The sequence below is a fragment of the Malania oleifera genome, chromosome 1 (assembly GCF_029873635.1).
Source record: "Malania oleifera isolate guangnan ecotype guangnan chromosome 1, ASM2987363v1, whole genome shotgun sequence".
Taxonomy (NCBI): Eukaryota; Viridiplantae; Streptophyta; class Magnoliopsida; order Santalales; family Ximeniaceae; genus Malania; species Malania oleifera.
This window is the reverse complement of record NC_080417.1, coordinates 74894358-74908886: the sequence shown is the minus strand read 5'-3', so window position 1 is coordinate 74908886 and position 14529 is coordinate 74894358. Positions and strand designations below refer to the sequence as shown.

The window sequence follows — 14529 nt, the reverse complement described above, 5'->3', positions numbered from 1 at the left end:
TCTTAGTTGTGTAGCTTGACTGGTCTAACAGTGGTTTGTTCCTTTTAATATTTGATTGATTATGGTGGTTTATAAAATACTGTTATGTAGAACAATATTATGAAGTACTGAAATTGGATCCGGATATGCAAATGTTTGGGAAATTGCTTTTGGTATGTACTATGCAATCACTGGTATGATTAATATGTTTTGGCTAGCCAGAACAACGTCCATTATATTGATGTCTAGAACAATGGTGTAGAGTTTAGACATTTGTACCATTAAAAGTGGCGATGGGTCTTTCATTGGCCTTTAGTGTGCAAGATCTATGCCTAATTTCATGTCATGGCAAATAATAGGATAATTGTAGCTACAGTGTTTAAGTTCAATTTTCAAAAATGTGGGGGAGGTGGTGGTGGTGCTAGTAGCAGTAGTAATAATAATTGGTTAAAGGATTTTTGTCCTATGAACAATATGGCTGTAAATGTGAATAGACAGCCCAGGGAATGGTTTAAAGCTTCCCAGGGGTTAAGGCAAGGGGACCCCTTGTCCTTTTTGTTTACGTTGGTGGTTGATGGGTTAAGTAGAATGATTACTCATGCTCAGGGTTTTGGGAGTGATTAGAGGTCATATGATAGGTAGGGAGGAGGGTGATATGTCTCACCTTGATTTAAGATGATACTATATTTTTTCTTGAGAATAGTGTTGTGAAATTCTGAAAGTTCTTAGTTTGTATAATTTTAGAAGATTTCAGGAATGAAGGTCAACATGGCCTAGAGGGGGGTGGCTGGTATGGATCATGGTGTTTTTTATAGTGTCAAGGCTTTAGCTGGTTGGGAATCTTTGTCTTTTCCCTTTTCTTACCTAGTTATTCCTTTAGAAGGTAAGTTCAGTTGCCTTTTGGGATCCAGTGGTCGAGAGTGTGGGTCGGAAATTGGAGAGGTAAAAGCGGGCGTTTTTATCCTAGCAGGTCATAGTACACCCATTAGTGCTTCCTTTTCTAATATCCCTAGTTATTTCTTACTCCCTTTCAGAGTTCCTGTGAAGGTGGCAAGTGTTTTGGAGGGGCTTGTGAGATATTTCTTATGGTCTGGCACACTAGATAATAAGAGGGATCACCTTGTTAGTTTGGGATGTGGTTAGGAGACCAGTCTCAAGGGTGTTTGGGGGTTTGGTAGTGTAGTTTCTATGTAAATTTCTTCAGTTGGGAGATGGTTGTGGAGATTCCCCTTTGAGACAAACTCCCCTTGGCACAAGTTTATTAGAAGTAACTAGTAAGAACACTGTTCATCGGTATGGCTGGGATACCAATGTGGAATGTTAAAGTTTCTCATGCTGGTGCTCTTGGAAGTTCATTCCCAGGTTGCCCAATTGTTCTTTCCTCTCAAAACAGGTAATGACATTTCGATCTGGTTTTGAAAGGACCTCTGGGTGGGGGAGGTTATCTTGTCTATTCAAATTATATTCCATTCATAATGCTCCAATAATATTCTTTTTATTTTATGTGGGGGCATGCTTGGGGGTTTCTATTTTCTTAGGATTATTGAGGAAAGAGAGGATGATGAGCTCATCACTTTGCTGAATATTTCGGATTCTTTTGTTCCTCATTTGGGGAGTGATTCTAGGGTCTGGGTTTGTTTTATAGAAAAAGAAACTATTGAAAAGCATAAAAAGTTCTAAAATAGAACTTAAGAAAAAAAGTGCATAATCCTAATGAAGCATTCTAGTCTTAAATGGTGTCTTGAAAACAGCAACCCTTAAAATGGCCAACCTGCATTATAGGGCCAAAGAAAAGCGAAGTGTCAACTCCTGTCCCAAATAAATCTTTTAAATGTAAAAATTCTGGCATTTCTTTCCATCAAAATTCCTCACAACACACCCCCAAGAGCATGCCTCCACTGCCTTTTAGCATCCTTAGCTTTCCCCAAGGCAACAAAAGAAACAGTCAACATATCTTCTTCACCCCCACCTGAGATGCAGTGTTCCATACTTGGAACTGGATAGATGAGCTTATGTGATTTCAATTATTTTCTTTTGGGTAGTAGTTAGTGGCAAAGTCTCCTGGTTGCCCCCAGTCTTCATAAATGACAGACAGTGCTTGTTGAGATGGAATGCTGGATGTGTCTTGTTGCCTATAATGACAAGTGCCCTCCTTTAAATTTACTGAGTTGTCCCATGAGAATTAACATGATAAAAAGCTCACTCCCATGACTTCAGTACCCTGCATTCAAAAGCATAAAAATTCTGCTGCCTCTAATTTCTTTGAGATCTTAGGTAGGATATTATAGGGCTGATTTTTAATACTTTCTTCATTCACACTTCATGCAATACCTCTCCATGAGTCATAATGTTATCCATCATTGTAATTGCTGGTATATCCTTGTCTTCAGTAAATAAGCATTGAAGCTCTCATAAATGTTGTTGACAAATGAGGTCACACTTCTGCTGGAAAATGTGTCTTGCATACAAGTTAGGGTTTGCCTTCATTGGATAATTGTATCCCCACTTTGAATGAATGCATTTCCATACTATTAAGTAAAAGAGATAAAACATAATTTGGATTATGCCACATTACTTATTCTACTGGGTCTTATGAAACCTTTTCTTCTTTTCAAGCGGTAGTGTTAGAGCCCTTAGCTGCTGCTTTTGAGAAATGACCAGGTCTGGCTCATTCCTTGAAAGAAGCTTTTATGGGATCTTTATCTATCAATTTTTTTGACTTTTGGTTCTGACGATGAATAATCATCAAGTCCTCCTCTTCTTGGACAACACATATAGAGAGACTTTGGCCCCTCTTGTTGTTCCAACTTGTTGATTAATTTGTATGATCATCGAAGAACTTTCTATTCGATAAGCTTGCATGGTTATTCTCGCTTAATCAGCTCTGGTTCTCTTTGGCCGAGTTCTTGTAGAGTTCTTGTTTAATCAGCTTTGGAGTTCTTGGGTTCTTGTTTTGGTCAGTTCTGGTTTTCTGGAGTTTGATCGGCTTGCAAAGTTCTTGTTCCTTGAACCTGCAATCTTGCAAATGCAGAGAGCTCTGGAGTTGAACCTTCAACAACAAGACTGATTCTCTCCTAATTCAAAAAACAGCAGTACTGACTACTAACTGTTGGTTACTGATTTGAATTTTTCAAAATGCAAAGGTGTAAGCCGTGTTGGAGATGATCTGTAAATTCCTTCTGTTGAATCCAAAAGAAAATTTGCAAGATCATCAATCTTGATCTTGGATTGAAGAATTCTTGCAATCCTTGGTTGCTTTTCATATTCTTCAATTATTTTTTTATTTTTTATTTGGCGTTAAATTTTCAGTGTCAAATGGTACTTACTGCAGTATTTTCAGTTGGTTGTCCTTGCCTCTTTTATATTGGGGCATCCAACTTTTGCTTGCAATTCAACCTTGCTGTTTTTTGGCCGTCGGTGAGATCTTCTCTTCTCTTTATTTTTTTCCCCTCTTGTTGGTTAGTACAATAGATTTTGTTTTTTCATTTTTGACACTTAACATATGCATTTAGACATTGTGTTTTCAATTTGTAGGCTTAATATATGCATTTTGTGTTTTCTTTTGCAAATCTTCGTTTAATTTTTTTTTTTTTCAAAAGCTATTGCATGAGTTTATTTATAGTATAGCTAGTCACATGCCAAAATTGCACGCTTTAGATTTTTTAAGTGCATTGTGATGTTTGTGTGCATTTTTTGTGTTTTTGTGTTTTCCATTTGTAAGTCTTGGAGCATACAAAATTTTTCAAAAAGTACTATTTCATGTTGTTGTGTTTGTTTGTTTTTTTTTTTTTTTGAATTTTAGTCTAGCTAGGATTCACACCCAAAATTGTATGCCTTAGATATCTTAAATGTATTGTATTGTTTGTGGTTTTTATAAATTGTAGGGTGTGATTTAGAAAATTGTCTATGTGAAATAATTTTGAAAATAAATAAAATAAATAAAATAAATACTCAAATGTGTACTTGGGTTGATGTCTGTGGACTTGAGGATCAATGGGAAGAGTAGCCATGCTATGGTGGATATTGGGGCTACCCATAATTTTGTTTTATAAGTTGAAGCAAGGAGACTCAACTTATCCTTGGATAAGGATTCAGGACGCATGAAAGCAGTGAATTCTATAGCTCACCTACTCTGGGAGTAGCCAAGCTCTGAAGCTTGGGCAGTGCCTATGTAACACAAGTTATCTTTCTACACATAGTTGGTCCTAAGCCCAGATAAAGGAGTAGAGTTATGTTAGGTAGCGGACAGCCAATGTAAAACTTTGTCAGATCTAATTGTCATAAAGTTTTTTGGAATTCACCTAGGTCAAGGGAATAGACCGGGTCACTATAGAAGGGAGAGGGATTTAGCGCAAGAAACTAAAAAAAAAACTAGGATTGGGTAAATTGGAAGACGTATTTACAGTGATATGTCTCGCCATGTATTTGTAACATATGCCAATACATTACAATGACAATAGTACCCTAACAAAATCATGCTCTAACTCACGCTTACTAGCACAGAAATGGTGCTAAATGACAAGTAACACCTCCGACTTTTACTTCTATGGTATGGTTTACTTGATGATCCTATTTCCCAACGTGTTGATAGGACTGTAGTTGTTCAAAATGCTGAACGGCCCATTATGTAACATTCGATCTTTAATTTCATTTGCTATGATTTCTTGTCTCACTTACTATTTTGTTAGCCTCTATTGGTTGCTGCTCTTCTTGAGTTTGTCTTTGAAGACTTATCCCATTCTAGGCGAACTACAATTATTGAAGGGATGGGCATGTTACTGGATAATGATGCTTGGGAATTTGTACCTGTTTTTGCTAAAACTTTTGTGTTCAGTCAATGCTAGGTGTATAATATGAAGGTCAATCCCAATGCTTTCGTGGCTTATTTGAACACCTGCCTTGTTGCCAAAGGATATAACTCTGTATAATTTGGATATTCTAACACATTCTCCTTGGTTGCCAAAAGTTCATTTGTTCATTTCCTTAGTCATCATGTGTCATTTCCTTTCATTTCCTTCAAACTTGTTCAAGGGCATGTGGGGAGAGATCTCTTAGAGGAGAGGCCTTTACATGTCTACAGAGAGGGATTGCATTCAAAGTCAGTGCCTAACGCTTCTTCTAATGTAGTTTCTTTCATTTTTCAATGTATAACATTTCTTGATCCTTGGAAGCATGCTCTGGGGTTTGCATGTGATCTCTTTCATTTCTATTATGTTTCTGAGATGCTTTATATGTAGTTTTGTAGTGCTTTCCTTCTTCTTTTAGATGTGTATTAACATGCATGAAGGAAGTGCTTAAAGTGGTACGAAATTGTGCATTTTCACCATAGATGGTTGACTAGCCCGTGTAGGTGGTCGACTGACTTGCGTAGATTTGAAAAAGTGGCCGTTGTGGCTACAAGCGGTCAACTAGCCGTCTGAATTTTCAGTAGGTGGTCGACCGCCAAAGCCCAAGAGTTGCAAATTTTGTATCTTTTTCCATTTGTTTTCCCAGGATTATGTCTTACTTTGAGTTCCTACACTTTCCTAAGTGTAGATTATTGTGTCTTGTGATGAATTTGCAACGGTTTTTGTGATTTTTTCACCCAAAAAAAAAAAATTTTTTTCTTAGGATTAAACATGATCACTCATGTTTTTCTCAAAGCATTCAAAGGTTTCTTAAAGTTTTTTTTTATTTAATTTTTTTATTTTCCACAAAATCATGGAGTCATACACCTGTGATGAGGCTTTTGGGCGTTGTCCAAGTTTTCAACCGGGATTCCAAGTCGGGTTTGTGGTTCTCCTTCCAAAAATCCATAATATTTTCAAGTTTTTACAAAATGAAAATCATTTCAAGAAGATTACCCATGAAGTGGCTTGAGGGTGGAAAAATGATTTTTCAAGTGTACAAACATGCTTTCAATCTCTATTTTATAGAGTCCATTGGAAAACTAAATTCTTAATCAAGAATATAATGTTTTTCAATGAAGGATTCAAGATATAGTCAATCATTTCAGGTCAACAATGATTTTGTAAAATAATCATCCATATTATTGTTTTTCAAAGTTGATTTCGAAAATGGCTTTTGAACTACATATGGTTTGATTCTTCTTTTGAGGATATGCAGGCAATCTACTTTGGTAGATTCAGCCACAACAAATAAAATCTCAAATCTCCTTACATTTTACACTTATTTGGTATGTATGTATATGTTTATGTATGTTCTTTGTGTTGTTTTTTTTTTTTTTTTGATTTGGCATCAAAGTATTAGGGCTTTCATAAAACCTTGAACTCTGCATAAGCCTTATGAAAGCCTTTTCAAAAGGGTGAAGGTTATGTATTTTCTAAAATAAACCATTTTGAAGGGATGTACACACACACACACATGGTAAGCACAACAACCATAATGGAATGGGTGTTTTAGGGTGCTAATCCATTGAATTTTCAAGAATGGGAATTTAAAGTGTTACCTTCCCTATGCACAATTGTACTCCCGAACCTAATCTCTAATAAAGGTTTTCCTTTATTTTTTTCCTTTTCAAAAATAAAATAAAGTGGCAACTCCATTTTTCAAAGATATAAAAAAAAATGACAAGTTAGATGTACTAATGGTTTGGTAGTTTATGCTTGTTGGATTTCGAAACGGTTACCAAATGTTGACAGCACAAACGGGTCTTCAAAACTCGATGTCGATAGAGTTCTTGCCCCCCTCTTGTTGTAACTTCTTTTTCTCTTTCTTACATACTTTCTATTTTTATTAAAAAAAAAATTATCCCTTCCCCATTTGGAATGTTTTTGATGTGCCATGGTGTCACGGGCTAAGCTTGTTCAGGGCATTATGCTTGCCTATGACCGCTTATCTCGTGTGTTTGAGATGGGTTTCCATCATGTAAATACTAGTGTAGGGTTATTTTCTAGTATTTCTTTCATTGTAAGCCAAATAAGGCAGTATGACTCCTCGGTCACTTTGATGTTTCCTAGTGCTAGAGTGAGAATGGCCTAGAAAGCTCTTTAGGGGAGGGTGAGTGTTCATCAATCATTGTAAAATTCACTAGCAATTGTCAACGTGCTTAGCCTACTTGCCTCCCTCGCTAAGTACAACATGTCAACGGAGGATTTGTTAATGAATTACGTTTGCTTCAATATTTACTGCTTGGTTGCCACGGCTTTCATGAATTGATTATAATTTCCGCTGCTATCTGATTGAATGTTAATGAAAGTGCTTCGTGGATGAATGTTGGTAAACAAAAGGCTGGCTAGTTAAGCAAGAGTGCTTTAGCTAGCGCTGCACGGCCCTTCACTACGGTGTGAAAAAGGCGGACCGTGACATTTGGTATCAGAACCCAAGTCGGTGACACTTGGTGAGAGCCCAAGGTTGAGTTGCTACGTGAATTCGATTGCCTTCGTTGTTGGGTTTGGAAAGCTTTGGTAAGTGACCATGGCACCAAACAATGCTGAGAGGATCAGCGTGCTGGAAGCACAGGTTGAAGAGTCAACCAACACTATGGCCGCAGAGGTGGCCCAGATGAGAGAACTTGTTGATGAAGTGAGGGGATCACAAAAACATCAAGCAGGTTTGATAGGCGACATGTCAGAGGACTTTCGCCACACTGTGGAAACTTTGCAAGCCCGAATGGCAGATCTGGATGCAAAGGTAAATGTGATGGTTCTTGCTATGGGGAACTCCAACACTCCGGGAGTTAGCAAAACCAAGGTGCTAGAACCCAGGACGTATGGGGGTGCCCGAGATGCCAAGGAGTTAGAGAACTTCTTGTTTGATGTGGAGCAGTACTTTCGCGTTGTGAGGATGGCCTCAGAACAGGCAAAGGTGGATACTGCGACCATGTACTTGGTTGGTGATGCCAAACTGTGGTGGCGTACCAAGTACAGAGAAATTGAAAATGGAAGCTGTGTGATTGATAGTTGGGCAGACTTGAGGAGAGAGCTCAAGGCCCAATTCTTTCCTGAGAACGTTGAGTATAATGCAAGGAGAAAACTGAGAGATCTCAAGCATACGGGGTCAATCAGTGACTATGTGAAACAATTTTCTGCTTTAATGTTGGATATTCGGGATATGTCGGAGAAGGACAAGCTGTTCTATTTTCTAGAGGGGATGAAACCGTGGGCAAGAACTGAACTTCATAGACAAAGGGTTCAAGACTTGTCAACTGCACAAGCGGCTGCAGAACGCTTGACAGACTACGCTGGTGATGAGACCACTTCGTACAAACGGTTTGGCGGAGAGGGAAACGGTGGAAAGTCTTTCAAGAATGGCAAACCCAAAAGTGGGGGAGCCGACCCTAATTCATCAACCTCACAGGAAGCTTCGTCGTCTCGAGGATTCAACACACCCAATGGAAAGGGGAAGAGTAAAATTGAGTGTTTCTTGTGTCGAGGTCCTCATAGAGTTTTTGAGTGCCCTCACAAAGCATCACTTAATGCCTTACAGGCTTCCATTGTAGAACGGGCAGTGGAAGACGATGGGGAAGAGGATGATGCCCCGAGGGTGGGTTCAGTGCGGTTGGTGAACGCATTGGAAAAGCAGGCAAAAACACCGAAAGTTACACGAGCAAAAGGGTTAATGTTTGTGGACTTGAGGATAAATGGGAAGAGTACTCGCGCTATGGTGGATACGGGAGCTACTCATAATTTTGTTTCGCAGTTGGAAGTAGGAAGACTCAACTTATCCTTAGAGAAGGATACAGGACGCGTGAAAGCAGTTAACTCTGTAGCCCAGCCTACTCTGGGAGTAGCCAAGCAAGTGGTCATAAAGCTTGGACAGTGGGAAGGTCATGCGAATTTCACAGCGGTGCCATTGGATGACTATCCAGTCATTCTAGGAATGGAGTTCCTAATGGGGACGAGGGCAGTGCTGATGCCTTCGGCTGGTTCTCTGTGTCTGATGGGAGATCACTCGTGCATGGTGCAAGTCGTTGCAACGAAAGGAGACGAAGGGAAGTCCCTTTCAGCCATACAACTCAATGAAGGATTGGGTCAGGGTGAGCAGACACGTCTAGCCACGGTGGTGGTAGACAAAGAAGTAGGCCAAGAGCTGGAGCCTACGCCCATCCAAGCGGTGTTGGATGAGGATAAGGAGGTGTTGCCGAATAAGCTGCCTCAAAATTTGCCTTCACGACGGACTGTGGAGCAAGAGATCAAGTTGTTATCAGGAGTGAAACCACCTGCTAAAGGGCCATGTTGGATTGCGCCCCGAGAGATAGTAGAGTTGGGGAAGCAACTTGATGAAGTGGAAACGGGATGTGTTCGCCCTTCCAAAACACCGTTGGGAGTATCGGTGTCGTTTCAGAGGAAACATGAAGAGCATCTACGGAAGGTGTTCGACAGGCTGAAGGGAAACAGTCTGAATATGAAGAAGGAGAATTTCTCTTTCGCTCGGCGGAGCAACAAATTCCTTGGTCAAGTCGTTGAACAAGGTCGTATCCGGAGGGGTATGGAGAAGGTAAGGTTGATTCAAGAATGGAAGATCCCCACAACAGTGAAGGAGCTGCGTTCCTTTCTTGGCCTTACTAGTTTCTACAGGAAGTTCGTTAAGGGGTATTCGCGGAGAATGACTCCAATGACAGGACTACTGGGAAGGTATTATTGGCCGCACACGCGGGATGATGTGGTTAATTATACCAAAACTTGTCTCACTTGCCAACAAGACAAAGGGGAGCGGAAGAAGTATGGTACTTTCATGGCCGCACCAAAGTACTGTTCGGCAGAGGGGACGACACAATTGTTCCATGTGACTGTTGTGAAACATTGGGGTGTTCCCCAAGTTATTCTTTGTGACCAAGATTTAATGTTCACTGACAACTTCTTAACAGGGTTTTTCAGGATATTCAGGTCACATCTTGACATCTCTTCGAGTTATCATCGACAGACAGACGAACAGATGAAGGGATTCAGAGAGCTACTAGATGAGTACTTGCGCCATTGTGTCAATGACAACCAGAAGAATGGCGTGCAACTACTTGATGTGGCTCCGTTCTGTGGCAACTCCCAAAGGCGCTCAACAACCAAAAAGAGCCCTTTTGAGCTTGTTATAGACCAGCTGCCGCTGTTACCTCACACAGTGGGCGAGCCGTACAGACGAAAGAGTCCTAAGGCGTACATCTTCACCAGTGAAGGGAGACAGAATGCAGACTTTGCCCAAGTCTATCTGGAGAAAGATTCTAAGCAGATGAAGAAGTGGGCAGATCAACAGAGAAAACCGCAATTTCATGTCAATTGCCCAAGCCATTCAACGCCAACACCAATGACCTGAGCAGAAGTCAGTCAAACAGCGCAGAGTTGAAGACAGTGCGACCTGACAGACATGATGTTGAAGAGATCCTTGCAGGCAGAAAGTTCATATCCTCAAGGAAGAAGCGGCAGAAGTTCCTAGTGAAGTGGAAGCGCCTTGATGACAAAGAAATCAGCTGGATTTCTGCGGAAGATATTCAACTGTTCGTGGACAAATTTGAAGTGTACCTACCGCCAAAAGTCTACGAGGACGTCGACCGCATAAGTGGGGGAGAATGTCACGGGCTAAGCTTGTTCAGGGCATTATGCTTGCCTATGACCGCTTATCTCATGTGTTTGAGATGGGTTTCCATCATGTAAATACTAGTGTAGGGTTATTTTCTAGTATTTCTTTCATTGTAAGCCAAATAAGGCAGTATGACTCCTCGGTCACTTTGATGTTTCCTAGTGCTAGAGTGAGAATGGCCTAGAAAGCTCTTTAGGGGAGGGTGAGTGTTCATCAATCATTGTAAAATTCACTAGCAATTGTCAACGTGCTTAGCCTACTTGCCTCCCTCGCTAAGTACAACATGTCAACGGAGGATTTGTTAATGAATTACGTTTGCTTCAATATTTACTGCTTGGTTGCCACGGCTTTCATGAATTGATTATAATTTCCGCTGCTATCTGATTGAATGTTAATGAAAGTGCTTCGTGGATGAATGTTGGTAAACAAAAGGCTGGCTAGTTAAGCAAGAGTGCTTTAGCTAGCGCCGCACGGCCCTTCACTACGGTGTGAAAAACGCGGACCGTGACATTGGCTATGTGCCTGTACAATGTATCTACCATAGGGGCGAGATTGTGTTTTTTTTTTAATTAGAAAAATATTGATGTATTATAAATATCTTTTGTTTTTATGCTTGCAAATGACAATATTATATTTTCATGTCAATCTTTGTCATGGTACATACTCCTCTCATGGATGGGCCCCAAGGCATAACCACATAAATCTTGCATTTGCCTCTGATCTCTAGACATGTGAAAATAAAATTTAACCTACTGTCCATGAATTCTTAGTCAAATATCATAACATAGCCAATTCCGGTGAGTTATTGCTTGCTTTGACCCACTGGCCTCACAGGTTTGTCCAATAAAAGGCGTCTCACATAGTTGGAGTTCAAACCATCCTTATGAGCCCAAGATCTCCCTAGTACACACCCGATGTGGGACTGTGACAGCATGCAAGTCTCTTCTCCATGGCCAATGCTTTGATGGGAAGCTTCCTCCAATCACAACCTTGACCTGTTGTACAGCAAAGTTAGTTGGGTTGCAATCCTAGTTGATTGGATCCTAGGTTATTTGATCAATCCCAATCAATATGCATTTATCCTTATTTTAGGATAACCATGGTTATTACGCACCATGCACTGGCTGAGGGATGGAAAGTCCAACTTGTGGATATAAAGAAACACAAGAATTTTCTGAACTTGATCAACCTCCTCATGACCTTTGTGGGATAGAGTGACTTTCCTTGCCTTGTGGGTGCACTCCTTGGGTTTCTTTAGGAGTCTTCCGCTGTCTGACCTTATTAGAGACTGGAAGGCAGTGCGTTTGTAATGGTTTTTTGTTTGTATTGTTGTTCATATGCTGGTTCTTTCCTTCTTATTTATATTTTTTTATAGCCTTTTTAGCTGGTTGGAGAGGATTCCCCATCCTCTATATTTTGTACTCTTTTTCCTCCACTTTTAATTAATTATATTCTTCTTCTATATAAAAATATATGCGTATTATTTGAGGTAACCAATTGGACATGAATTTCCTGTGAAAAATATGAATTATGTTGAAAGAAATAGAGATGCTTTTGTTATTCTAAGCCATTCATTAATTAGGTGTATTTGGTGACATATGTGAGCTGCATGTATAAATTATCAAATTTGATTTCTGTCATTTTCAGGAAGGCGTGGGGTTTTTGATGGTGTAATTGAAGGCATTTATCAACACTGGAAGCATAGAGAAATAGTCAAGGTGGTTACAATGCAAAGAAGATTTTCCCAGGTCATTTATACTGCAAGATCCCTTGAATCTGAAAGTGAGGGTATTCTAGTTTCAGTGGAAAAGCTAAAAGAAGGCCATGCCATAATTATCTACCTGGGCAAAAACTATCGATGACCTTTGAAGCTGGCTTCCAGAAATCTTCTGACTAAGAAATCTGCATTACGTAGATCTCTTGAGGTGCAGAGGATCGGAGTAAGTAGATCTAGTATCAGCCCTTCTCATCTTTCCCTTCTTTTATGAGAAACTTAATTGTTTCTTGACTATTGAATTTAAAAGGAGCTGTTTTCCCTACTTTTCTCAGTCACTGAGGTTTTTTGCATATCAAAGAGAGCAGATTATCTCAGATTTGAAACAGAAATTGGTATGTCCCTTGACTGTAGCTTGTGTAGAAAATATATTGTCTTTCTGAACTCCTATATGAGCTTGAGGCCATTAAAGTCAACTGGAAAAGCTTGTTTGTATTTCATGTTTACCACTTGAAGCAATATACATATTTTTTTGTCCTTTTCTCTTGAAGATGACAGATTTGGTTCATGCATTACTTCATTTTTGAGTCTCGAACGTCAAAACTTCCAATTTTGTATTGAGGTCCTTTTCTTGGGGTTTCTTTTAATTCAAGAGCACATTTTGGGACAGTGAAAGGTTCAAAAGAAGATTTGCTGGGTGGAAGAAGCTTTATCTGGTTAAGGGTGGTAAGAGTTACTTTAGTGAAGAATTAGTGGACTAGTTTTCCAACTTATTTTATGCCTTTTTTGGCTATCTCAGTTTCATTAGGGAAGAGGTAGGAGAGGCTTTGCTGGGATTTATTTATGGGGAAGTAGTCGCATGTGAGAAAGTTTCATCTGGTGAATTAAAATAAGCTCTCCAGTTCATTTTATTATTATTATTATTATTTGTTGATGGTTTTGTTGGTCATTTAGCATTATTAGTATGTACTAGAGTTATGTTAGTAAGTGTGAGTTAGTAATGGTATTATGGCCATTAGCATGTACTACATGTCATATACTATAAATAGAGGGAGAGGCCTATCATTTATGTTAGGTCTTCCATTTTACCTAGTTATTCAACATGGCATTATAGCAAGATCCAACCTAAAAACTAACACCAATTCAAACTTAGTCATTACTGGAAAAAACACTGCCATTGCTGCTGTTCTCAGAATCTCCAAAACCCTTCCATATTTCACAAAACCAACCAAATAGCCAAAAACAGAACCCTCCGATCACTAGCCCTGTAAAATGCCGTAGCCGGAAACCTCCCCACGCACCCCCACATGCAGGCCAACTTCCAGCAGTCCAAACCCCATGCATTGGCGCATGAGAGAATTTCTGGCCAGTTTTTGCTGCATCTTTTCTCCATAATGTCTTGATTTCTTCCATAGACCATAATATCATGCTGTTGGGCATGTTTTTTGTTCAAAGTTCAAACCTTTTTTGACCATACACTCTTGGCAATCCATTAGTTGTTATTTGGTATTAGTAAAGGCTATTGGTGTCTCTTGGGGCAGTGGCAATGTTCATACATTGTTTTTTGGGGGCTGTGGTGGTGCCATGTCTGGTTCTTGGTGACTCGTTTGTGGTTAACCTTATATTTGGTTGTTTCAGTTGGTCTGGAAGTTTTCCTTGTTTGTTGATTTTTCTTTGAGGCTTGGGATGGAGTTTTTGAATCCCAAGAGCATTTTGTTTGATAAGTTTGTTGTTGGTAGTCGTTGGGTGTACAATGTGAAAGTCAATCTTGATGGTTCTATGGTTCGTTTGAAGGCCCACCTTGTTGCTATGAGATATACTCAGGAGTACGAGTTGGATTATTTAGACACATTCTCTCTGGTCACTAAACTTGCCTCAGTTTGTTTGTTCATCTACTTAAAAAAAGCCATTAGTAAAGCTAAGCATAGAGCTTATGATAATTTATATGCTAGACTAGACACAAAGCCATTGAAGTACTTCTTGGGTATAAAGTATCGAGATGTCGTATGAGAACTATCTTGTCATAAAGGAAGTATGTTCTTGATCTTTTAGATGAGATTGGGTTGTTGGGATCCAAACATGTTGATACACTCATGGATCCCAATAGTTAGTGCTAAATATGGGTGATTTGTTGTTTAGCCCAGGATTGTATCGGAGACTTGCTAGAAAGTTGAATTATCTCACCCACTCGGCTGGATATATCTTTGCAGCAAGTGTTGTGAGTTAGTTTCTAGATTCTCCAAGGACTAGTTATTGGGATGCAATAATTCACAATTTGAGATATCTTAGAGGTGCACCTAGGAGAGGTCTTTTATATCAAGATT

The 14529-nt window shown here is 39.6% G+C and overlaps 1 protein-coding gene across 1 annotated transcript in view; it reads left to right on the top strand.

The window, feature by feature from the left end:
- Positions 1 to 12743, top strand: part of LOC131144897 (chloroplastic group IIA intron splicing facilitator CRS1, chloroplastic) — a 91915-nt gene extending 79172 nt beyond the window's left edge. The window contains exons 8-9 of the transcript XR_009133931.1: positions 12139 to 12431; positions 12541 to 12743. The gene's annotated coding sequence lies outside the window, so the exon portion shown is untranslated. The remainder of the gene's footprint in view (positions 1 to 12138; positions 12432 to 12540) is intronic.
- Positions 12744 to 14529: the final 1786 nt, after the last annotated feature.